This window comes from Procambarus clarkii, chromosome 22 (assembly GCF_040958095.1).
Source record: "Procambarus clarkii isolate CNS0578487 chromosome 22, FALCON_Pclarkii_2.0, whole genome shotgun sequence".
Classification (NCBI taxonomy): Eukaryota; Metazoa; Arthropoda; class Malacostraca; order Decapoda; family Cambaridae; genus Procambarus; species Procambarus clarkii.
Window position 1 is genome coordinate 22,770,935 of NC_091171.1, and position 26,890 is coordinate 22,797,824.

At 44.5% G+C, this 26,890-nt stretch overlaps 1 pseudogene; it reads right to left on the reverse strand.

Moving 5' to 3' along the window:
* Nucleotides 1-994: 994 nt before the first annotated feature.
* Nucleotides 995-26,890, reverse strand: part of LOC138349725 (uncharacterized) — a 37,081-nt pseudogene continuing 11,185 nt past the window's right edge.

Genomic DNA, 26,890 nt, shown 5'->3' on the forward strand with positions numbered 1-26,890 from the left:
GGAACAATAGTTAGCTGGAAATGAAAAAAAGCCTGAGCCGAAAGGGAGAAAAAAAAATATCTGCTCAAAAAATGTGTGTCTATGAAGGCCTTAGTAGAAAGTGACATCATTGGTCATGAAATGGCATTCCAGAAAGTCAAGACAGAAAAGATATGACTACTGGCTGAGAAATGAAGAACCAGCAAAGTGAAAGAAAAAAACAGGAAAAACCATGGCCTCTGATACTTTTGCCAGAAAGAAGGAAGAATATGAGACATTAATAATAGCCACCACCTAGTCCTCATGAAAGTGGAGGTATAAACTTTACAACAAATTTTGAAGAGAAGATCAGTGGATACTCGAATCAGAAGTTGCATCAGGGGCAAAGTTTGAGAAACTTGCACTATTTTGAAAATAAGAACTGCTTTTAAATTGAATGATAGAGAAATGCTAAAAAAAAAAAATGCAGATGGTGAGTCACAATAATGTGGCTTGAAGATATGAGAACTAAACCACACACCAGAAGATGAGACAATAACGTTTTGGTCCATCCTGGACCATTATCAAGTTGATTGTGATAATCGACTTGATAATAATCACAATCGGCTTGATTGTGAGATGACCAGAAACATCGCCGGCTCCTCATTCTCTGATAAAGAAATATTTCACACACAAGACTGAGGTTAGAATATGCAGCAGTTGTGTGCTGTCCATATTTCAAGATGCATATCAATGAACTAGAAAAGATGAAAAGACATGCTACTAAAAGGCTTTTGGATCTAAACCACAAGAGCTATGAGTAGAGGCTGGAGGTATTACAGATGCCAAAGTTAACAGGTAGAAGAACACAAATGAAAAAACTAGCGTTACATGTAATGAAACGCCATTTTCTGGGTAAACCCCAAAGGCTCCCTGGAACTATCAGACTGATATTAGCTATATTAGTCTGGGGCTTCAGTCATATGGAGTTCCATGCCTACCGGGAACCACGAGCCAGAACCTGGTTCCCATAGAGAGGCAAAGGAAGCAATGGCCTATAAAAATTCTACTTTTTGAGAGTATATTTATGTCTGCCATCGACCAGGGTTAGGCACCCAGAAATTTAGGCACCCCAAAGCAGACCCCAACTGGTAGGAAAGTGAAACCCAAAACCAAACAGAGCCCAAGAACAACCCCCCCCCCCCCAAAGAAAAACAAGGTAACAAGCAAATCGTCATCATTCCGACGCTCGTTTGTGCCCTGCCTTCCAGGGGAAGGGGAAGACCCCATATCAAGTCAGCCGCTAGACCCCCAGTTTAGAGACTGATCAAACGGAAACAAAAACCATCGACCGGAGGGAGTGAGGAAGGGTGCCAGGGAGCCTCCAGGGCTCATCCAGAAAATTAAGTTTCATTCAATTCAATGATGGTTTTCTGAGGGGAGCTCCATTGGCTCCCTGGAGCTAGCTACCCAAAGATAAGTAAAAGAGGGACTTTCCCAGGAGGCAGCAGCACTGCATGCCTCATAAGTAGGGGTTATCTTGAGGTTATCTTGAGATGATTTCGGGGCTTAGCGTCCCCACGGTCCGGTCTTCAACCAGACCTTTTTGTTACACACCCCCAGAAACAGCCAGTAGCAGCTGTTTAATCAAACCGGGTATCAAACCTAGAACCTCAGGACTACGAATCCGAAGCACTGTCCACTCAGCTGTCACGCCGCTGTCAGGCCACTGTCAGGGGGTAGGTATAAGTAGGAGCCAGATAGCTGAATAGACAGGGCTTGGGATTCATAGTCCTGAAGTTCTGGGTTTTATCCCTGGTAGAGGCAGAAACAAATGGGCAGAGTTTCTTTCACCCTGATGCTCCTGTTCACCTAGCAGTAAATAGGTACCCGAGAGCTAGAAAACTGCTACAGGCTGCTTCCTGGGCGTTTGTAACAAAAAAGAGGCCTGGTCGAGGACCGGGCTGCGGGGGATGCTAAACCCCAAAATCATCTTAAGATAACCTTAAGACGAAGATGGGACAACTGGCTGCAATCGACGGCCCAAGGCCACACACAACCGCTGAGGGCCCGGGACGTTCACGAGATAATTGGCAGCCAGGACCCTGTTCGACCTCCAAAACCCCCATGCCCAAATGTCAGCCCAAGACATGTTTCCAAACACAGCAGTAAGAGCCACAAACTTCCGAATATCATGGGCACGAGAGTAGACCGAAGGCTGGCTAGACTTGATAATCCTGCGGATGACCTGAGAGATCCGAGCCCTGGTACAGGGAATGAGGGATATCACATCAACCCAAAGCGCGTCCCCAGACACAGAACCTGAGGCACGCAGGTAACGACGTAAAGCCACAACCCGACAGAAGACATGATAACCGAAGAGAAGACATGATGCACCCCCGGCCTGCCAAACCAAGCATCAATGACACACAGACCCCCTCCGGAAGCCAGCCATCTCATTATTCCCCAGAAAAGAATGAGACAGCTGCAAACGACCAAAATGTCCACCAGGACCAAAACAAGAGAAACCCCCGAGCCGGAGGACATGAAGCTCATCGACCAGACCCCCCAGAGGCCAAAGCCAACAAAAACAAAACCATTAGAAAACAATCTTGGACCAAAGGGGCTACAACAAACCGAGGAGGAGAGAGAGAAAAGAGAGCACCCACTCCAAACACCAGGACAGCTCAGGAGGCACATGAACAGGCCAGAGGTGGAAAAATTCACGAGATAGCTTACAGAACGGAGCATAAGATGTAGGTCCTGAAAGAGTCAAGAAAAAGACAAAACACGAACAGAAACAGAAGTCATCCTACAAAGAGAAAGGATGTGGCAAAAAAAAAAAAAAAAAAAAGCCAAGAGATATACTGTTACTGGGTTACTTCATACTGTTGCTGGGAAGAAGACCGCAGGTGAGACACCATGCGAGAGGCCACCTGATCACCATACAGATGGGGATACATATGTGACAAATACCAGATGCAAAGAGCGTAAGAGTAGATCGAACCAGCAAGGTAACTCACCGGCCTTATACAGTGGTACCTCGGAATGCGAGTGTCCCTGTATGCGAGTTTTTCGGAAGACGAGCAGGATTTACTCCAAAAATATGTCTTGGAAGGCGAGGGTTACCTCGGGACGCGAGTTTGTTGATACGTGTACAAGCCGACTGGCGCGTGGTGGCATGGCGATCGCGCCTCAGTTTACCAGTGTCTCGTGTCCAGTGACTATCCCACCTGAATTCTTCACAAGGATTTACAGTTTTTTATCGTTTTTTTGGCCATTTGAGCATAAAAGTTGTCATTATATATCTTGCCATGGGTCTCGAGAAAGCCATTGGTAAGGTTCAACCTAAGAAAATAGCTGTGAGTAGAGGCAGTAGAGGATGTCCCTTCTTGATTAAGAAAATGTGTGGAGTATGGGAAGAACTGCAAAGTTTTGTTGAAAAAACTCACCCAGATAAAGCTGTAGCAGGCCGTTGCATTGACCTTTTAAATGATAATGTGATGTCTTACTACAGACAAGTGTTAAAATGTAGGGAAAAACAAGTGTCATTAGACAAATTCTTAGTAAAACAAGCAAGTCCTAGTGGTATGCAGGCAAAATGTGCCAGAGTGTGCATACCAGTGAAGTCCTCACTGCCTGATGTGATAATGGAAGGGGACTCCCCTTCCAAACAGTAACTCGTCTCTTCCTCCCACCTCCTCACCATCTTCCATACGCCTACAGCATTCAACAGCAAGGTAAGTAATAACTTGAACATAGTTTTGTAGGTTTATTTAGATGAATTAGGTATAAAAATTTAGTTTGATGTGGGGTTTTTGGGGTAGTCAGGAACGGATTAATTCATTTCCCGTTATTTCTTATGGGGAAATTAGCTTCGGAATGCGAGTTTTTGGAATACGAGGCGTCTCCAGGAACCAATTAAACTCTTAAACTGAGGTATGCCTGTATTCTAAAAGAGGCGGAGCGGCAGAAAACGCCCCGGGTTCGGACACCGACCAAGCAGCCCCTAAAAATTAAGCAGGAGAGAGTGACACAAACGCTGTCCGAGAATCCCAGACAAGACCCAGCCAAGCTCGAAACTAGGATGGAACCAAATGGGACTTCCTCCAGTTCACTAAGAACCCAAACCCAGCGAGCTGGGAAAGAGCCAAATCCCTGGCGAGCAAACAAGTGGACTAGCTGGAAGCCCATACCAATCAGTCGTCGAGGTAGGCCAAGACCTGAACACCTAGAAGAGGCAGATGGGCCACCACGACCCAGGTAAGACGCGTGAAAATGCGAGGCACCAGATTCAGTCCGAAGGGAAGGCAACGAAAGCAGTAAGATTGCCGCCCCACCATAAAGCCTAACCAGTTCCTGATCCCCGGATGAATGGGAACATGCCAATACACATCTCGAAGATTCCCACACACAATCCTCGAACCCGGCTCCAAGAGAAGCTGGACCTGGGAGAGAGCAGTCATCTGAAAGGAGGGGCAAAGAGTCCAGCGGTTCAGACGGGACAAGTCCAGAATCAGCCGAAGATCCACACAGTCCCGTTTTGGTACTGGAAACAAGCGAAAAACTCACTTGAGGGATGAAGTCGTCTTGACCATGCCCAAGTGTACCCTCTCCAGGATGACCTGATGAAGTGAAGGGGGAAGAAGCCTGCCCTGCCAACTCCGATTCTCCGAGAGGAGGAGGAGCCACCAACACCACCACGGGCTGGAGGGACACACTCTGAAACGCTCACAAATCATGGGACCAAGCGTGGGCAAACAGAGCCATCCTCTTCCCCAGCTCCCTGTCAATGGGGTGACTTGTGAAAGGGCCGGCGCCCCTTCTGAGAAGCCGACTTATGTGCAGAGGGAACACCGCGCCAACCAGGCGAAGATGGTTCCGGAGGAGACACCAGCACAGAACCTAGCACCAAGGGCCTACCTCGACCTGCAGAGACCTGAACTCTGACATAACCTTCTCGGGAAACTAGAGAATGCCCACCCTGGATCACCAACAAATTAGAAAAAGAAAGGCAATCGACTTGATAATGGTCCAGGATGGACCGAAACGTTGTCGTCTCTTCACTTTCTAGTGTGCGGGGGTTTGGTCAACAAGAAAGGCAACTAGCAGAAGCTGCCTGCAAAAACTGAGAAACAATCGAGTCTGAAAACAATAACGGACAGAAAGGAGACAAAAACCTAAGAGCCAGGGCCTAGGCCGAATCAAGAAAGAGCAAGGATGACCTGCCAATACTTGAGACACAAAGCTAAAAACGGACACCACCTCCCGGAGGATAAGCTCATACAGTTTCAGCAATGCTGCCGATGCCCTAACTGTTGATGCCAACGCCCCAGACGACAGCCCAGCACTCGGCACCTCCACATCCTCCAGATGCCAGTCCGAGGATAGCTCGAGAAGGGAAAAAGAGTGCAGGACCAAGGCTAGATACCCGCAGAGCCCAAGGAGCACGATGATCCTCCGCAGCCAAGGCAGCCAAAAGGGATGGGACCTTGGCATACAACTGGAGCAAGCCAACCTCACAAAGAAGCACAGGGGCGTAAAGGCACGCATTGAGCTGCTCAAAAGCACCCACGCAGGTAAACCTGCAATACCATAGTAAGCTCCCGCCAATCAAGTGTGAACCTTTGCCATACCCCAAGCGAAAAGAAAGGACAGTCTGCAAGCCAGGAAGACGCCAGAACCTCATAGCACACTCAATATGGGGAAGAAGAACCGAACTCAAAAGAGAACGGGGCCCATCACAAAGGCAAAGTTCAGGTCTTGCAGGAGGTATGCACCAAGGGCCTCCCAAACCTCTGCAGGAGAAATCCAAGAGGTGGAAAACCTGCGGAAAGACAAAGCTGCGGAACCCAAAGGAATCCGGAAATGATCCTGGGGAGGAGCCGAACCAATATCAAACTCGTACAGGAAAGGAGGATATGAAAACCCTGAACCCTGCAACAGCAAACCCTGAAGGCACCAAGGCCCAGGCAGGATCAAAAGGGGCCCAGGCAGGATCAAAAGGGGCCCAAGCACCCCAGGCAGGATCAAAAGGGGCCCAAGCACCCCAGGCAGGATCAAAAGGGGCCCAAGCACCCCAGTCCCAGAAGCCTCAAAACCAGGCTCTGGGGCAGAGCCGACCTCCATGCCCTCCACCCTTGAAAAGGCAATCAAAGGAGGAATCCTTTCCTTTCCAGGGAAAAATAATCAAAGAAGGGGTGGGGGGGGGGGGTCTGCTGGTAAGACCCAGAAGCCTCAGCAGGAGGCTCAGGCTCAATGGCTTCTGTCCCCCACATCAAATGGGACAGCCCAGGAGCAGCCAGAGTCTCATTCCCAATTAAACCCCGCCCTGACTCTGAAACCCTCAGACGTTTGGGAGCCAGCAGCAAGGGAAGAGGAACAGGGCGAACCACACCAACAGAGAAAGGACTCATGGGCACAGACTGAACCAAGATCGAAGCAACCAACGCCCCCAAGTTTGGTGCGAATAAGTAGAGCATCGGGTTGATGACGATTTGTTTGTTACCTTTATTTTCTTGGGGGAAGTTCCTGGGCTCTGTTTGGTCTTTGGTTGAACTTTTCTACCAGCTGAAATCTGTTTTGGGGTGCCTACCTTTCTGGGTACTTAACTCCAGTCGATGACAGACACGAATATACTCTCAAAGAGTGGCGTTTTGCATTTTCACAGGCCATTGCTACCTTCACCTCTCTGAGGGAACCAGGTTCTGGTTTGTGGTTCCTGGTAGGCATAGATCTCTGTACGAGTGAAGCCCCAGACTAATATAGCTAATATCAGTTCAATCCGATGGGGATCCCCTCAGAATACGTTATATGATCACATACAAAATCAGGATAGCCATTAACAAATTTACAAAGAAGGTTTTTCTTTTTAAACCTGCAAATTCAAGAACCGGAGGCCATAGATTCTAGCTAAGAAATCAAAATTACCAAATTTTTTTGTATAAATTATCTTTTTGGGAACAGAATTATTGACACTTGAAATAAATTAAATGAGAAGATAATGGATGCCAAAGGTGTTGGAAGCTTCAAAACGTCATACGACAGATTATAGGGAAGATGGGATATCACAAGAGTAACTTTCATCTTATAACTACACTTCAATAATGTTACAACCCCACCCCACCCCCCTTCCCACACACATACCATATACTGTATAAACATTCATATACAGTACATGTCCCTACTGTATGCACTACTTATTCTCTGCCTTTTGTGAGGAATGACATCTCTAAAAGCAGTGAATTTACAAAATGTGAAGTATTTCACCAAAAGCTCATAAAGAAATTAATGTTTTTTTCTGTTAAAACGAAATGATCAATCTGCTTAAATACCCAGATAGAGCATTGTAAGTACAGTACTTAACTGTACACTTATTTTGTTTTTGTTTTTTGACATTTGTTTTATATATATAACTTATGTGCTGCATATCCAATGGACGTATGTTAACATTTGTGAAGTAACTGCCTTCAAAACTGTAAGCTTGTTTAATTTGCCACTCTTAGAAATTATAACCAATGCCCTAAACATTATCAGTGGGGGATTTTGAAGGAATATCAATGAGCTTTGTAAAACAGGGTACTGAAGTCCACAGAAGACCAGGAACTAATGAAATGCCTCCAATGAAATAGTATGTAATAACATAGTTGCCTGCCACATCACTCAGCCAACCTGTGTAAAAAGAAAAGGGTTTTTCATTTGGATGAAAGATTCTAACACTATAAATAATTTAAAAAATTTTTGTCTTGCCATATTTACCAAAACTTGCCATACAAATGTCACTGAATTAATGAATAACAAAACAGAAAAAAATCCCTATCATACAGAAAGATGATTTTTTAGAATAGAAAGATGAAATTAAATATCGTCCCATCACTAGTTGTACCTAAGTTTGTTTGGTGAAGCAAAGAACCAAAGCTGGTAAAAGCTGTTGCTGCTGGCTACTCTGTGATGAAAATAATAATGATCTGGGCTCATGCAGCAATATACTCTCCATCTGCAGTGAGGTGCAGATGTAGCAGTACTTGCTCACTGTGCTGATGTAGCTGCTACGGCTTCATCAGCACAGCATTCTGATGTAGCTGCTACAGGCTACATTATATAAAATAAAAAATTCCTTACCAGTTAAGGGGAATAGTAGAAGACCACCAATTCCATTTATGAAGAGCATCAACCCAAAGGAGTGCGGCAAGAGCTTGAGTCCTAAGTGCTCCACAAGCAACACTGGTTCTACGGACATACAGGTACCTACGCTGAAGCCGTACCATGCACAGCATGCACCCAGTGTCAAAAAATTCCAGGCAAATGTTATTGCTGAGGAAAAGAAAATTAATAATATAAGCATACAATCACATGAAACAACCGACACAAAATGACAAATCGGAAATTATAAAATAATTAACTTTTTTTCACAGGCATTTTATGTAGCCAATAGATATACTGCATGTTCATAGAAAGTATACAAACAAATTATGAATGTTGTTTAAATATAATGCCACGGGTTAGGCAAAATTAGCAAAATATACCGAATTTATTTAGACATTTTTTAGTTTGACATACGAATTGTTGGGAAAAAAAAGTAGATCCCATGCATCATTCTTAACAAAATATAATGGCAATGGAATGGTGCTGTGGATGATGTGCACAGCATCACTTTTAGCTAGTAAATAAATATAAATAAATAAATAAATAAATAAATAAATAAATAAATAAAATAAATGTTTATTCATGTAAAAGTACATACATACAAGATGAGTTACAAACAGAATGTTGGATTTCTAGACACCTAGTACATAATATGCCTAAAGCCACCAATACGCACAGCGGTTTGGGCAAGATATACTGAACTAAATTCAATATAAATCCAACTACCGAAGTTGGACTTCAATATGCTCAAGAGGCTCTAGTTCCTGACAAGGGATGTATGTCAGTATGTAAGTTTGATTCCTGTATGTATAATTCCTGTATGTCACCCATTATCAAAAGTTTCATTTATAATTCTCATAATTCATTTAGCACGAGACAAACAACCTGTATATGTACAGTATACATATATTTATGTTGGGCTGATATCAAGGGCCCCCAAGGGCAAATTACTGGCCCTTCTCAGGATGCAACCCCACAACAATTGACGAACTCTGAGGCACTTACGCAGACAATGAGTCACAATAACGTGGCTGAAAAAATGATGACCAAAGCACACATCAGATGATGAGGAAATTGTCCTGGACCATCCTGGACCATTATCAAGTCGTGTGCGAATGAAACGTCGTTGTTTCTTCATCTTCTGATGTGTGGTTTGGTCATCCCAGGTACTTATTTAATGCTAGGTGAACAAAAGCATTAGGTGATTGGAAATGTACCCAACACTTTCAGTCCCACCCGGGATTCTTGATCCCAGGTGGGACTGGGTTTGAGAATGAACCCAATTGCACTACGTAGACCCCCTCATTTCACATTACTTATGGCAATCATGTACACAATTGTATTACTCTTTCTAATTGCATTATGAAAGAATGCACACATGAAACATTTCTTAACATGAAAAAATGGTATTGATATTGCTAACAGGGAAGCTGTAATGTATGAAATAGCTACAATGGGAATACTGTATATGCAGATGACTTTAACTTCTAACTAAAACCCATCATGTGATTCAAACTACTTTGTTTGCTAAATACACTGCCTGTGAAAGTGTTTTCCTGTAAATCCCAAAAGGAAAAAACAGTGTTGAATGTAATTAAACACCAGTTTCTGGGTGAGCCCAGGAAGCTCAATAAAGCTATCATACACTGATCAGTGCCATACTACTTAGTGCCATCTATTTGCCTACTGGAGACCATGAGCCAGAACCTGGTCCTCCTCAGAGGTGCAGGGAGCGATGGCCGATGATCACTTTACATTTAAAGGTTATCTTTGACACCACCTAGGGAAAGCACCCAGAAAGATAGGCAAATCAAAATAGGCCACTTCATGGTTAAACACGAGACTGCAGCCCCCAAATTGCCAAAAGAACTCCCCAACAATGAATACAAGCAACAAAAATTGTGAAACTAGCCCCCTACTAGATTGCTAGACAACCAACTCGGGTAAGCCGGGCCCCCCTCCTGTCGGTTCTATAATGATAAAACACACCGACGACCTGGAGGCGAGAGGGTGTCGGGGAGCCTCCAAGCCTAACCTAGAAACTGGCGTTTCATTACATTCAAGGGTGGTTTTCTGAGGGGAGCCCCATCGGCTCCCTGAAGCTAACTACCCACAGAGAAGGACAAAAAGGTACACTTACCAGAGAGGTAAAAGCATTGCAGGTACTAAGTCAAAGGAGAGACCCATCTCTGCAACACACGACGCAAAGCTGCACAAGGCCACAGAGGATGAGGGACTTTAAGAATATAACTTGCAGCCAAGATCCTGTTCAACCTCCAAAACCCCTGTGCCCAAGGGCATTACCACAGCCAGGGGGCTGTGGTAATGCATCAGCCAAGATGCATTACCAAACACAGCCGTCATAGCGGCGTACTTCTCGACATCATGAGCATGAGGATAGACTGCAGGCTGACTAGCTGTAATGACACTGCGGACAACCTGAGAAATACGAGCACTGGAAAAGGAAACCAGGGAAACTGGATCAACCCACAACAAGTCCACTGAAACAACTGGTGGCCCAAGGTATCGTTGTAAACCTGCCACTGGGCAAAGCGCATGAAGCACCCCCGGCCAAACCAACCAAGCATCTACAACTAAAGAACCCTTCCAAAACCCTGCTGACTCATTCTTCATTAGAAAAATGAGCTGGCTGCAACCTAACAGAACGACCAAAAGGACCAAAAGAACAAAACCCCTCTGTGCCAGAGTAGAGCATGAAGCTCACCCATCTGACAACTGGAGGCCACGGAAAGCAAAAACGCCTTCCAAAAACAATCTTGGGCCGAAGGGGCTACTGTTAATAAAATAAAATAAATAAATAAAAATAAAATGTTTATTCAGGTAAGGTACATACATACATACAAGAGATTTTACATAATTTGATTGATTTATAGATGGAGCTAGTACATACAATGCCTAAAGCCACTATTACGCAAAGCATTTCGGGCAGGAAAAACATTAATGACTAAAACTTAATACTAATTGAGTATAAGGAATAAAATGTGCTGAGAACAAATAAAAATAAAGATAAAAAAGGGGGAAACATGGCTGAAAACGCAGCACAAACACAATTAGGTCGACAAACAGCGTTGTTTAAGAAAACAGACATGGGTTGACAATAGGGGGGTAAGGTAGGTTACAGGGAATTTATTAGGTAGTACTTCGTTTTTTTATCTTAAACTGGCTGAGAGAGGTACAGTCTTTAACATGGTTGGGAAGGTCATTCCACATTCTGGGCCCCTTGATTTATAGAGCATTTCTAGTTAGATTAAGTCGTACTCTTGGAATATCAAAACTGAATTTATTTCTGGTGTGGTGCTCATGGGATCTGTTACAACCTTCAATGACGCTTTTGAGGTCAGGACTGGCATTACAGTTCAGCATTTTATATATGTATAATACACATGAGAGAATGTGCAGTGACTTAATATCTAACATATTCAGAGATTTGAGTAGGGGTACCGAGTAATGTCTGGGGCCAGAGTTAGATATTGTCCTAATAGCAGCTTTGTGTTGAGTAATTAGAGGACGTAAATGATTTTGGGTAGTAGAACCCCAAGCACAAATGCCATAGTTGAGATATGGATAGATGAGGGAGTAATAGAGCGTCACCAGGGCATGGCGGGGTACATAATATCTGATCTTAGAAAGAATGCCAACAATTTTTGAAACTTTTTTTGATATATTTAGAATGTGTCCCTGGAAATTCAGCTTGTGGTCAATGAGAACGCCAAGGAATTTGCCATCTAATTTGTTACAAATTTGGGTATTGTTTATTCTGAGATTTATTTGATTAGAGGATTTATTGCCAAACAGAATATAGAAAGTTTTGTCAATATTAAGGGTGAGTTTGTTGGCCGTTAGCCAAAGATGTACTTTATTTAGCTCAGTATTTACTGTGGCATTTAGAGCAAGGGGGTCAGGACTGGAGTAAATGAAGGTTGTGTCGTCAGCAAATAGAATTGGTTTGAGGTGTTGGGAGGCATTTGGAAGGTCATTAATGTAGATGAGAAAGAGGAGAGGGCCAAGTATTCTGCCCTGAGGAACACCGATGTTGATGGGTAGGGTGGGAGAAATTGAATTATTCACAGAAACATACTGGAGCCTGTCAGTAAGGTAAGATTTGAGGTATTGCAGGGAGTGTCCTCTGACCCCATAATGATGTAATTTAAGAAGAAGGTTTTGGTGGTTGACAGTGTCAAAAGCCTTACGCAGATCCACAAATAACCCAACAGGGAACTCATTTTTATCAAGAGCTGCATGAATCAAGTTAATCATACTAATAAGTGCATCATTAGTGCTTTTTTTGGGTCTGAAGCCATATTGACAAGAGTTAAGTATATTGTGTTTGGCTAGATAAGAGTAATCAAGCAGTAGAGAGAAAAGAAAGAACTTAGTTCAAAAACCGGGCAGGCTCAGGTGGTGCATGAGCAGGCCAGAGGTGAAACACAGCAAGAAAGCTTGCGAAACAGGGCTGAAGACCCATTAACCTCGAACGCAAACAGAAGTGGCTCCTCCAATGCTGCACAATAAGAAGCGACAGTATTCATCATGATGTCGATCAAAGAAAAGCCAAGAATGGATAAAACAACTCAGTTGGAAATGGAAGGACAACAACGAAGGAAGAGAAAATGGCAAAAAGACTGCCAAGAGTGCTAATACTGTTGCTGAGAAGACTGCAGGTGAGACAACATTGAGCCAGCCACCTGGTCACCATACAAATGGCAATAAATACGTGTCAAAAAGTCTAGACGTTTAAAGCGGAAGAGAAGATCGAACCAGCGAAGTACGTCAATTGCTTGACCTTCTGACAGTGGCAGAGCCGCAGAAAGACGCCCGGGGTTCAGACACTGAGCAAGCAGCGCCTGAAACCAAGGCTGGGTGAGCCACCAAGGATCCAGAAGACTCACTTTCCCCTCCTGTATGACCCCAGCTTCACTAGCACTGAGCAACAGCCGGACTGGGGGAGGAAAAAAAAAAAAAAAAAAAAAAAAAAAAAAAAAGAGGTAAAAATGCACCCCCACCTCGACTAGTCCAGCTAAAAGGCATCTACCACAAGGGCCTTGCAGTCAGGGAATGGTGCTGTGTAAAGAGGCAGACGCCGAGACCGAGATGCCCGAATGTCCAGTAGAGGCAGAGGAAGGAATCGGCTTTGACGATTCATTTCGTGGAAAAAAGGAAGAAAGTAGGACAGACTGTTGGCCAGAATGTTGGATACTACTTGAATGTGGGGGGGAAAGAAAACCCCACTCCTTGTAACAATAAGCCCCGCTCAGTGGGAAGAAAAACCCAGGCAGGGTCCAGCGGGGCCCAAGGCCCCCAAGTCAGCCCCTCCCCAGCCTCGAGGTCCGTCACCACAGGACCCGAGGCCGAGTCCTCTCCCCAAGCCCCGACCCCACAATACAAGGACGGAGCAGCCAGAAAAGCTGGAGGAAGGGGGGCCCACTGGTCAGACCCTGAAGCTTCGGCCGGGAGACAAGACTTGAATGCCTCTGCCGCCCCCCCCCAGAAGGGGCAACCCCCGAAGCTGCCCGAGTCTCGAGATCAAGTAACCCCTGCTCCGACCCCGAAACCCTCAGACGCTTCGGGGTCGGAAGCAGGGGCGGGGGACCAGAACGAACAGAAGGGGAAGGACAAGGAGGTGCGGACTGAACCAGGATCGAAGCGACCCCCACCCCCAAGTCCGGGTCTCGAAAAGCAAAGCGGGGCAGCCCCGGGGCATCCGGGGAAGCAACCAACCGAGCGCGTTGCAACAGACGAAACCTAGACTGCAATGCACGTGCCGCCTGTACCCGAATAGAATCATCAGAGGATTGGGTAAATTGAGTCACAAGCAAGCAGCAACACTCACAGGACTCAGGGTCGAAAGTATCACCGACCCAACAGGCAGTGTGGCAGAGGCAAAAACAATGAGGGTCACCCTGAGACAAGGGGACCGAGCAACCCTCAAACTCGCACACAGCGAGTGGGGACTCCGGGGTCACATCCATCTGACCCACGCGCCCCCTAGGGGATTCCCAGAGTCCTGAGCATTTACTTTAAGAGGACTCGCGCTCAGGTAGTCCCAGGCAGGGTGCTGCAAACCAGCGCCCAAAACTACCAAGCAAACTTCTAAAGCTGAACCCCAGGGACGTGTACACTCACGGGGGCCTAGCAGGGGGCGCCACCGAGGAGAACAGTGGAAGGGCAAAAACAAACTTAATAAAATGACAGAACCCCCCCCCCACCAGGCAAAACAAAAAGAAAAACAAAACCCCGCAAGAGGACAGCGAACCCCAAGGAACAGAGCCGGCCGCGATGTCGGGAAATACAAGCTGAGCAGCACCCTGCGCCCCTACCAGTGCAAACTGCCTCTTACCTGCCGGTAACAAGGGAGAACAGAACACCCAAGAGCCCAACAGGCGGCCGAAAAACCGAAAGGTAAAACGGACCAGCAGAGGCAGACCCCGAGGAACCTGTGGAAGGTGGCCCCAAGCCCCAAGGGCAGTACTTACAGGGCACCTAGGGAAGGCAGCCCTAGGCGCATGCAGCCCGAGTACTGAAGATAACTCCTGGCTCTCGCACCCACAAAACTAACACCACACGCAAAGCACAGTGCAGTAGCGACACCAGAGCCAGAGCACACGACCATCGCCTATAGCATCAGCCTCAAGAACTGAGGTGTGGGTAGCCGGCGCGGGGGGTCTGGGGCTCGCCCTTCCCCCTCCCGGGGAGGGGGGAGCTGCGCAGACAGCGGCGCGGCAGTGTGTGACGTCACACTAGTTTGCTTGTTTTCGGTTGGGGAGTTCTATCCACTAGTTCGGTTTTTGGTAGCAATTTTAACCAGAATAGGGGTTTGTTTTGGGGCGCTTACCTTTCTGGGTGCCTGTTCCGGTCGATGGCAGACATAGAATGCTTCCAACTACACGGGGGCTTCTATAGGCCATTGCTCCCCTTGCCTCTCTGAGGGGGCCCGGTTCTGGCCGTGGTCCCCGGTAGGCCTAAGAACTCCATACACATGACTGATGCAAAAGTCTGACATTAGCATATCAGCCTGGGATAGCTCCGGGGAGCCGACGGGGCTCCCCCCAGAAAAATAAAACAATGAGAAACTATGTTCTTAGGGAACAGTAGAGAACAAAATGGAGAAGCTGAAATGAGAGCCAGGGATCATGCTAAATCCAAAGGAAGAGCAAGCACAGTCTGTCTACACGCGAGACAGGAAGAAACAAGGAAACTGCCTCCTGGAAAATTGAAGCATACAGCTTAAGAATGGCAGACAACACCTAAGCAGCAGAGACCAAAACCACTCAAGAGGAACCTCACTGAGCACCCCCACATCCTACGTAAGCCAATCAGAATGAAGCTCGAGGAGGCTCAGGAAACAAGTGATCGAAGCCAAGTGTGAATGGGTGCGAAAGTAATCAGCAACCAAGGCAGCCGACAGATTGAGGACCTAAGCATGCAGCTGCACAAGACCCACGTTATGGAAAAGGGCAAGAGGAAAGAGGCACGCATTGAGGAAACCTGCAACACAGAAGACCCTTCCCGCCAATGAACAGTGTGGATATGGCAAAACCCATGTCATGCTCCCAAGGGAAAACAACAGATAGTTCGCTAGTTGGGATGACTCCGGAACCTCTTAATGCACCCAAGAGAGAGAGAGGATAAACTGAACTCGAAAAAGGCCGGATCCATGACTGAGGATAGACTGGATCATGCAGGAGGTTAGTACCAAGGGCCTCCTGAGCCTGAGCAAGGAGAAAAGAGAGGTAGGAAACCTCTGGAAAGGTGAGTCCAGTGTGCCCAAAGGCACATGGAAACACACCCTGGGTGGAGCCACACCTAACTCAAACTCATACAGGAAAGGGGGGATAAGAAACCCCCCTCCTGTAGCAACAGACCCTTCACAGAAGGCACTAGTGCCCAAAAAGGGTCAAACGGAACCCAACAGGTCCATTCTCGACTCCCTCAAGCCCCGGGAACTGCATTCAAGGGCCCCAAGACAGAGCACTCATGCACACCCACCACCCAGGAAGGGAAAGCGGAGTCCAAGGTAAAAGTCTCGAAGGAAGGGGCCAGCTAGGAAGACCCCAGAAGCTTCAGCAGGATAGAGCAGTTCAACTGCCTCTGCGCCTACATCGGAAGGGGGCAAACTCCAGAAACCAAGCCACATCCCAAGCTAACCCTGCCCCGAGTTCAAAACTCTCAGATGCTTCAGAGCTGGAAGCAGGAGAAAAAAGAGAAGGGGGAGACCTGCCCATCAGTAATGGAATAGTGGGGTGCAGATGGAACTACACCCCCAAATCCGAATCCTTAAATACCAAACAGGGCAGATCCAGGGCATCCGACCGGGCATACAACCTGGCCCACTGCAAAACAGAAAATCCGAGATGTAAAGTGGCCCCCTCTTGCTACCTCTGAATTTCTACAGTAGAATGAGTAATATGGAGCACACTGGGGAAGGCGGGGAACAAGTCCCACATGACTTGAGGTCAAAGGTATCACCGACCCAACAAGTAGCATGGTGGAAGCAGTTAGTTTTTAGTTTAATTCATTTATTATTTACCCATACCCATATTGTGGGCAGTAGTTGAAAGGGTTACAGAGGCACATAATGGGCTCAGGGACTAAACCCCACAATTCGTTTAGCTAAGCAAGTTACAATTTTGGCAGAACATATGAATGTCGTCAGGAGGCACAGGTGACGATCAACCCTCAAATTCACACAAGGCGAGAGTAGGCTTGGAAGAGGCATCCATAGTACAACCGAGCCTGTAGGGATTTTCCAGGGCCTGCAAGGTAGGCGCCCAGGCACTGGAGTCCACTACACTGGTAAACCCTGTCAGTGCAGTCAATCAAGCTACTCAAGACCCAAGGTAAAGCCTACAGGGTAGCAAGGGGCTTCAACAGCACACACCATAGGCAAGCTTAATAAGGTGAAAGGCAGAACCCCCAAAGCAAAAAAAGGCAAAATGCCTATGAAAACAAGAACCCAAAGCCCCCTCCCCCCAAGCCCTAACTGTGGTAAACAAGAAGCCTGGGAAAAACATCGGCGTGCCTTGTGTTAACTAAATAACTGGTCATGCAGACCACAGTGCACCCCACCAGCCAACAAACACTCCCAACCTGAGGAAAGACGGTCAGTCCTAGACCACAGGATTACCTGAAAGATGAGGAACACCCCAAGTGAGGAAGCCCCCCTAAAGTGTTCATAGATAGGTCATCACTCCCTGTGCCTCTCTGAGGGGGCCAGGTTCTGACTCGTGGTCCCCTGTAGGCCAATAGAACTCCTCGACTGATAACACCTAGCAGTATGGCACTTAATCATTGACATAGCTTCAAGAAGTCGACGGGACATCCCTCAGAAAAAACACCACTTAGCTGAAGTAGGACACAAGAGCCAGAGCAACAGAGTGGACAGCCAGTGCACTAGCTACCAGCAACAAGACCAGAGAGTAGAGTAACTGGCTGACCCAACTTTTCCCAAAAAGACTGGGGAGGTAGGACGAATGAGCATGAGCTAGTTTCATGAATTTTCGATCATTTTACATTGCTAGGGGAGCTCTTTTTGGGGATTTTAAGGCATCGATATTTCCTTATAACAGAAGTGGTCTATTTTCTTTCATTGACATTGTGGGTGCTTCCCTGGTAGTGGGTAACATGATTAAAATTCACTAACAATTTTATCATAGTGTCGCTGTTCTCTCTACCTCTTTAGAGGGGACCATATTTTAGCTTGTGGTCCCCAGTATGCATAAAAACTCCGCGACTGATGGCACCTAGTAATTTGGCACTGTAGCTTCAGGAAGCCACAAGGCACTTCCCTTCAAAAACTTTTATTTAATTTGTAGAAAAACAAAAAGCATAAAACCTAAAACTGCTAAATTTAGTTTAGTCTCGAGCCCATTGTTCATGTGAGTATGTGCATAGAATTTTGTAACTAGCTCATCTAGATTGTAACTTGCTTAGCTAAATGAATTGTGGGGTTCAGTCCCTGAGCCCATTATGTGCCTCTGTAACCCTTTCCACTACTTCCCATTGGATGAGTATGGGGTGCATAATAAATGAACTAAACAAATTGCAAGAAAAAGTAATACAATGTAAAAATGTAAAAGTAATCCCTGATGTAAAACAACTAATTTGTATAAAACGGTGACCCTCAAAGGTCAGTACAGTACTGTGTGCCCTCTCTGAGGTTTGCGCCCTACAAGTTTGCCTAGTTGGCCTTAAGGTACAGTACCACTGGCCCTGGGTGTTTACAATGGCACTCTCAAGGGTATGTATCAGATTACTTATAAACCAATCTTTCAAAAAAATCAGAATATCATCTACACTCTAAGCTAGGCACTTACTTAAGTTTGCCAAGACTGAATTAACAGAGGCAATGATGGCAAAGTATCGGCGCTGCATCACCCCCTGATCACAAATTAAAGATGAAATTATCTTGGCTGCAAGTTCAAATGTGGCAATGATGATGTAGAGATAGGGAGTTTGTCTTCCTACACCAACCTCAATTGAAAGTGACGGCAAGTAGTTCACAAAGGACATATACACCTGTAAAATATTAAGGTGAAAAAACTAGCATTGAATGCAATGAAACATCATTTTTTGGGTGAGTCCCGGAGGCTTCTTGGAGTTATACTGGGATGATATGCATATATTAGACTGTGGCATCAGTCAATTCAATTGGAGTTTTAGCCTACCAGGGGACCATGAGCCAGAACCTAGCCCCCTCAGAGGCACAAGGAGCAATGGCCTATAGAAACCCCTATGTGGTTGGAAGCATTCTGTCTGCCATCTACTGGGTTTAGCATCCAGAAAGGTAGGTATCTCAAAACAAACGACACCTAGCTACAAATTGCTACCTACAGCCGAACTAAAAAGCAGAACTCAATCCAACGGGGAAAAGGGGAGCCCCAGCCCCCCACCCCCACCCCACCCCGTGCTGGCCATCCAACCCCCAGTTCAGAGGCTGAATGTAAATAATGTGAAAACAGCCGACCAGAGAGAGGGAGGGAGGGTTGCCAGGGAGCCTCCAGGACTCACCCAGAAAATGGTGTTTGATTACATTCAACGCTGGTTTTCTGTGGAAAGCCCCTCCAGCTCCCCGGAGCTACCTAACCACAGAAAAAGTAAACGTACGTCCCACCTCCCGGGACTTACCTGGGAGGCAGCCGCCACTCACATCTCAACTCGAAGTCGAGACAACTGGCTGCAACCTGTGACCCAAAGCGACACACGCCTGATTAAGGCCAGGAACGTTAACGAGGTAACAGGCGGCCAGTACCCTGTTCGACCTTCAAAATCCTTGTGCCTGAATGTCAGCCCAAGACATCTTACCAGAAACGGCAGCTAAAGCAGCAAATTTGCGAACATCATGGGCAGGAGAATAGATCGCAGGCTGGCTGGACTGAATAATCCTGCAGATGACCTGGATAAACTGAGCCCTCGAACAGGGAAGAAGGGAAAAGGGTCAATCCAAAGCGTGTCCTCGGTCATGGAGGCCGTGGCGCTCAAAAAATGGGGAAGAGCTGCAACTGGACACAACACAACACATGATGCATCCCTAGCTGAACCAAACAAGCATCAACCACTCAAGGAGAAGCAGGCGCGAATGCCTCCGTTGCTGAACCGGAAGGGGCAGTCCCCGAGACTACCCGAGTCTTGCCACCATCGAAACCTTGCCCCGACTCCAAAACCCTCAGACGTTTAGGGCCTGGCAGCAGGTTGGGGATGGGGGTGGGGGACAGGACAAACAACAGCAGGGGAAGGACGAGGGAGCGCAGATGTAACCAAAGTTGACATGTCTAATGCACCCAAGTCCGGGTCCCTATAACCAAAGTTGGACAGCCATGGTCCTCTGGAAAGGCAACCAACCTAGCACGTTACAGCAACCTAAACCGTGCATGCACACTATTACACTATTATCAGAATCAGTGGACTGGATGAATTGGAGAAACAGCAAGGAACACTACTCGCAGGAATCCGGGTCGAAGATGTCACCAACCCAACAGGTAGCATGACGGAGGTAAAACCTGTAAATGTCACCCTGAGACACGGGGACAGAGTAACCTACAAACTCACACAAGGCAAGATGGGACCCAGAGGATGCATCCATCGAACCATTGAGCTCCAATGCGGTTTTCCAGGGCCCTTTGGTTAACTGCTAAGGGAAGCCCAGGCAAAGTACTGCTAACCGGTCGGCTTAAATTAATGAGAGATCAATTAAAGCTGAACCCCTACGACGTGTACAATCACAGGGACCTAGCAGGGGAACATGCCACTAAGTGGCTCCCAGAACTGAAGGATAAGAGCTATGAGGAGAGGTTAGAGGCATTAAATATGCAAAAACCAGAAGATAGAAGAAAAGAGAGGCAATGTGATCACTACATACAAAATAGTAACAGGAATCGATAAAATTGATAGGGAAGAATTCCCGAGACCTGGAACTTCAAGAACAAGAGGTCATAGATCTAAACAAAGCTGCCAAAGAAATATAAGAAAATTAACTTTCGCAAACATAGTGGTAGACGGTTGGAACAAGTTAGGTGAGAGGGTGGTGGAGGCCAAAACCATCAGCAATTTCAAAGTGTTATATGACAGAGCGCTGGGGAGATGGAACACTACGAGCATAGCTCTCATCCTGTAACTACACTTAGATAATTACCACGAGCATAGCTCTCATCCTGTAACTACACTTAGGTAATTACCACGAGCATAGCTCTCATCCTGTAACTACACTTAGGTAATTACAACAGAACAATACCGCAAAAGCACAGCACTACTCAGAAACGGGAGCCAGAGTCGAACGAACACCACTCAATACATCATCATCAGAACTGGGGTTGGATGGCCGGCATGGGGGGTCTGGGGGCTCTCCATCCCCCCTCTCGGGGAGAGGGAAGCTGCTCAGTCAGCGGCAGTTATGAAGAAAAAAACCTTATTTCAAGAAAAAAAACTGGTTTGCTTGTTTCTGGATTGGGGGAGTTACTTGTCAGTTCAGCTTTAGGTAGCAATTTTTAGCCCCATGGAGTTTGTTTTGAGATGCCTACCTTTCTAGGTGCAATCCAGTAGATAGCAGATACAGAATGCTTCCAACCACATGGAGGTTTCTATAGGCCATTGCTCATTGTGCCTCTCTGAGGGGGCCAGGTTCTGGCTTGTAAGCCCCAGTAGGCTAGAACTCCAATTGAATTGACTGATGCCATGGTCTCATACATACATACACACACATCAGCCAGGTATAGCTCCGGGAAGCCGGAGGGGCTCTCCACATAAATTCTGTAATTAAACACTTTTTCTGATATGTTCAAAGCACATACATAAGTAAAGAAAAATGCAACTTAATATTTATTCTATATCTAACCCTATTGTGGCAATAAGCAAAAACATTTGCTCCTCAACAAAAATCAATGATTAATGCAATAATGATTGGCTTTTTCCAGGTGGACCACTCAGTAGTTCCCCAATGCTTCAACCCAGAAATATTTGGCCTTGGGAAACACACCAGATTTATGACCTGTGAATATTTACCAGGATCAAAGGAGCAGATTCTGCCCCCTCCCCCCCCCCCACCCCCTGTACCCTCAGTGATAGAAGGAAGCTTGTGGATCAACATATCAAAATACAATAAAAAAAAAGTAAGTATCACTTCAAAACAAGCAAGTGCTTAGACAAATTTGGAATGCCAGTGAGAACAATGCAAACAATGATTACCACAGCATAATATCACTATCTACATACACTTACCCGCCACCAGATGATAGCCCAGATGACCCAAAATCTCAACCAGCCAACTATCGCAAGTTGCCCAAACCCAGATTCTCAAAGGGAAAGAAGGGCAATGGGGTTGGGATTTATTTTTTCTGTTGTGGGAGGAGGGGAGAGGGGTTGAAGATGATGAATGGCCCCACCAGAAAGAGGCATTTGATTACATTTATTGATGGATTTTTGGAAAGGCCCTTCTCAGTAGCTCACAATGATATCTTGCAACAGAGCCTTGGCAAAGGAAGCATCTACTCTAAAAGGAAAATCCACACAAAATAGAACATAGAAAGACAGCCATGGCTGTCTGTCATGGCCAAAAAGCACAGCCACTCTGCACTAGGCCAGAAGCACAAGTAATTATTACCCAAGAGTAGTTACAGGGGTGAGAGCTATGCTTGTGGTGTCCTGTCATCCCAGCACACTCTCTTTCTCTCATGTAATGCTTTAAAAACTACTGATGGTTTTGGCCTCCACCGCATTCTCACTTAACTTGCTCCAACCGTCTACCACTCTGTTTGCGAAAGTTAATTTTCTTATATTTCTTCGGCAGCTTTGTTTAGATCTATGACCTCTTATTCTTGAAGTTCCAGGTGTTGGGAATTCTTCTCTATCAATTTTGTCAATTCCTGACAACTTTGTATGTAGCGAGCATATCGCCTCTTTCTTTTATCTTCTACTTTAGCATATTTAATGCTTCTACCGTCTTCCCATAGCTCTTGTCTTTCAGTTCTGGGAGCCACTTAATTGCATGTCTTTATATCTTTTCCAGATTGTTGATATGCTTAAGATATCGGCACCATACAACCACTGCATATTCCAGCTTTGGTGTACTGTAATTACCTAAGTATAGTTACAGGATGAGAGCTACGCTCATGGTGTCCCATCTTCTCAATACTCTTTGTAAAATAACACTTTGAAACTACTCATAGTTTTGGCCTCCACCACCTTCTCATTTAACTTGTTCTAACTACCACTCTGCTTGCAAACGAAAACTTTATAATATTCTTTTTGGCACCTTTCTTTCCTAAACTTTAATCTGTGTCCTCTTGTTCTTGAAGTTGCTGGTTTCAGGAATTCCTCTTTGTCAGCTAGGTTGATTCCTATTCTTAATTTGTAAGTGATGATCATATCACCTTTTTCTTCCATTTTTCTAGCTTTGGCATATTTAATGCCTCTAGCCTCTCCTCGTAATGATTGTTTTTCAGTTCTGTTAGTCATTTTGTAGCATGCCTCAGCCCCTTTTCCAGTTTATTGATATGCTTCTTGAGATATGGGCACAATGCTGCATATTCCAATTTTGGTTTCTCAAATATTATGAACAGTTTATGGATGGTGAAATACCAAAGAAAGTTAAAAGCAACTCTGAAGTTGGAAAGGGATGCATACACTCCTTGCACAATGTTCTTTGTGTGTTCCTCTGGTGACAGTTTACTATCCAAAACCATCCCTATATCTCATTCTATATTAGAGTTTTTAAATTACTTTCCACATAATTTATACAGTAAGTTGTGTTATGGTGGGCGGGAGATACATAATAATTTACACGTGGAAAATATTAGAGGGGCTGGTCCCAAACCTGCACACAAAAATAACATCACATGAGACCAGAAGACATGGCAGGATGTGCAAAATACCCCTGTTGAAAAGCAGAGGTGCAACAGGTACTCCGAGAGAGAACTCTATCAACATGAGAGGCCCGAGACTGTTCAACACGCTTCCGCTACACATAAGGGGCATAACTGGCAATCCCCTCACAGTGTTCAAGAAAGAACTGGATAAGCACCTCCAAAGGATACCTGATCAACCAAGGAGGCCTGGTCGACGACCGGGCCGCGGGGACGCTAAGCCCCGGAAGCACCTCAAGGTAACCTCAAGGTAGGTAAGGTATGGTCTATTTTCTCCGATTCCATATTCCATTACATGACATTTATTCATGTTGAATTCCATTTGCCACATATCACTGCAAGCACTTGTTTTATCTAGATCTATTTGAAGGGCATGCTAATCGTCTCCGTCTCCTATCTTCCAGAGAAGATAGTATCATCCGCATCATCTTGGTTTCAGCATCCCAGTATCTTAGCATGGAATACTTAGCATCTCAGTATCTTAGTATCATCCACAAACACGTTCATACAATTCTGTATTCCTTCTAGTAGATCATTTATGTAGACGATGAACATTACTAGTGTAGCAACTGAACCCTGTGGTACTCTGCTAATAACACTCCTCCAGTCATATACATTGCTACTAATTACTGCCCTCATCTGTCTGTCAGTTAGAAATTTTTTAATTCATGTCAGAAGTTTCCATGTCACCCCTTCAGCATGTTCCAGTTTCCATAACAAATGTGTGTGGGGTACTCTGTCAAAAGCCCTTTTCAGGTCCAGATACACACAGTCAACCCAACCATCTGTTTCCTGTAGAATCTCTGTGGATCTATCATGAAAACCAAGTAGATTTGTTACACATGATCTTCCTGTTCGAGAACCATACTGTCTGTCCGTTATTATGTCATTACTCACCAGGTGTTCTACTCATTTGGTTTTAACTATTTTTTCTAGTATTTTGACTACCACACTTGTTAATGATACATGTGTTTGCATGTTTTTATGTTCTAGAGAAATATATGCAGTAATATAAATTGCGTGAAAATAGGTCAGTGCATTACACAACTGATGATTAGAAAAGTGAGGTCTAAGAGCTGACAGTTTGATCCTGCAGGCACAAATAATACATGCAAGGTCTCATTATTTTTATATTCGAAAGCAACTGCCAATTTTCTAACCACTTGTTGAGTTCATGCAGATCTCTTTCCAAGACCTCAATATCATTTTCACTACCTACTTTACCATAAATCTTAGTTTCATCTGCAAACATGATGTGTTTTGTAGTATTCTCATCTATGTCATTTATGTGTAGCAACTATATTACTCTTAATATAGTTGCTACACATAAATGACAGATTACCTAATATATTACTCCTAATACAATTGTTCCAAGTTCATTAGGAGTAATAAATTATTAGGAGTAATTATTATTATTAGGAGTAATCTGCAGCTGCCGAGAATATAAAGATTTATAAAGCATTTAACCTCCTAATAACGTTCACAACTTTATTAATAAATTTTTTTTAGTTACTGCAAACATAAATTCACTTCATTACATTCTATTTTACAATGTTATTAAAGTCAAATCTTAATATTTGAAGAGGAGCAAACAATGTTTAATACACAACAGCTTTCAGGGTACAGTACCTTTATGAATTTGTATTAACTTCACTGAGAAAAATTAACATGAACTACAACAATATATTCTTCACTTATAGGACCCAACAAAGAAAAACTTGATTCACTTACCATTCTGCTGACCATGATGCTGAAGGCAGCTATAAGGAATACTGGATGTCTTAATATATGAAGATTTATCATGTCGAATAACTTTGGAAACTTCAATCCACAAATAACAAATGGCTTATGAGATTGTGTACTAGAAATATTTGATATGTAGAAATTACACTTTTGGGTTCTCTCTCTTTCAACATGTAATCTATCTTTAAGTTTCTCAGTCTTAAGTGATAAGGCACTGCCGAACTGATATATGATATCATCATAGTCAAAAATGCTCTCACTAGATGGAGCTGTTATGAAAGAGTCAACACTCTTTGAACTTATAAAGCTCACAGGTCTATTTCTAACTTCATTCTCTCTATTTAGAAATTCTATCCGTTCATTACCAATCTCTTGATCGTAAGTTTCAAAACAATCTTCATCTTCACTTTCTTCTGGTATCTGAGGAAGAATTTCCATACTTCTCTCTATGCTCACAGTTCGAGGTCGCTCTAAATATTCATTTGTTTGTAAAGTATCAGTTAACGGGTTTTTCCACTGTCTAGCGTTACACAGATTTAAAGCATCAGATAAATCACTTTTCACACTATTACACAATGCCAAATCCTGGGTGATATGCATGTCTTCATGGTCACTTTCATCACTTTCATCTCTCTCTGATGCTAAATGTTTGATAACACTGTCATCCTCATAGCATTAACAACATTCTGATCATCTGTCTTTCCAGCGACAACTATTTTGCTTGCAAGAATATCACTTCTTGACTGACTTTGCCCACCATTTTGTTCTACATTTACAGATTGAAAGCCAGCTGTTCTTTTAAGTTTCATATGCCACTCTACTGGTTGGAACAAAAGAGCACCAATGAATGCATGAAGGAGTAATCCAGCCCATAACATGAAAGCTCCTTCTAGTGCATATACTTCTACAAGATAACTGAGCAAAGTTGGCATGGCCATGAATCCTAAAGATCCACCCAGCATTGAGAGTGCATTTGCTGTAACTTTCTTGTAACTAAAGTATTTTTGGCCAATTAGGAAGCCCTGTGGCATAAGTAGTGCATTTCCAAAACCTGTGGAAAAAAATTAGGCACAAGTATTAATTATTAGAAGGGCGTAATAAAATGATAGCTATTTGCATATATCTGTACTGCATGTGTAACTGTGATCAAATTGATAAATTGATTTGATTAATCTTTATACATACAAGGTGCATGAGGGCTTTGTATTAATTTTGGAGAATAAGTATAGAACAAATACACTAATATAAATAACAAACAATAACATGGCATTCCCACTCCAAGCACATTATTTGTTATTGGCCTCACATGCCTGTGAATGCATTGTTCATACTTCTTTCATGCCTCTGTAATCAGTTTTGTGTGCCTTTTGCACTTATTGTTCCTCCAACATACACACACACTATTTATTTATTTATTTATTTTTATTTATTTATTTATTTATTTATTTATTTATATACAAGAAGTTACATTGGGGGGTTAACAGAGAATAAAGAAAATAAGTTGAATTAACATTCTTGCAAAGCCATTGCACACACAGCGTTTCGGAGCTCCAGTGATTTGTTGCAGAGCAATGCTAGTGCAGGATCTAAAAATCTTGAGGCCTTTTTATAGATTAGGGTTTGTATCTCAGAAGGGTTACTGGATTTAGTTTTAAGTGAGAGGATAATAT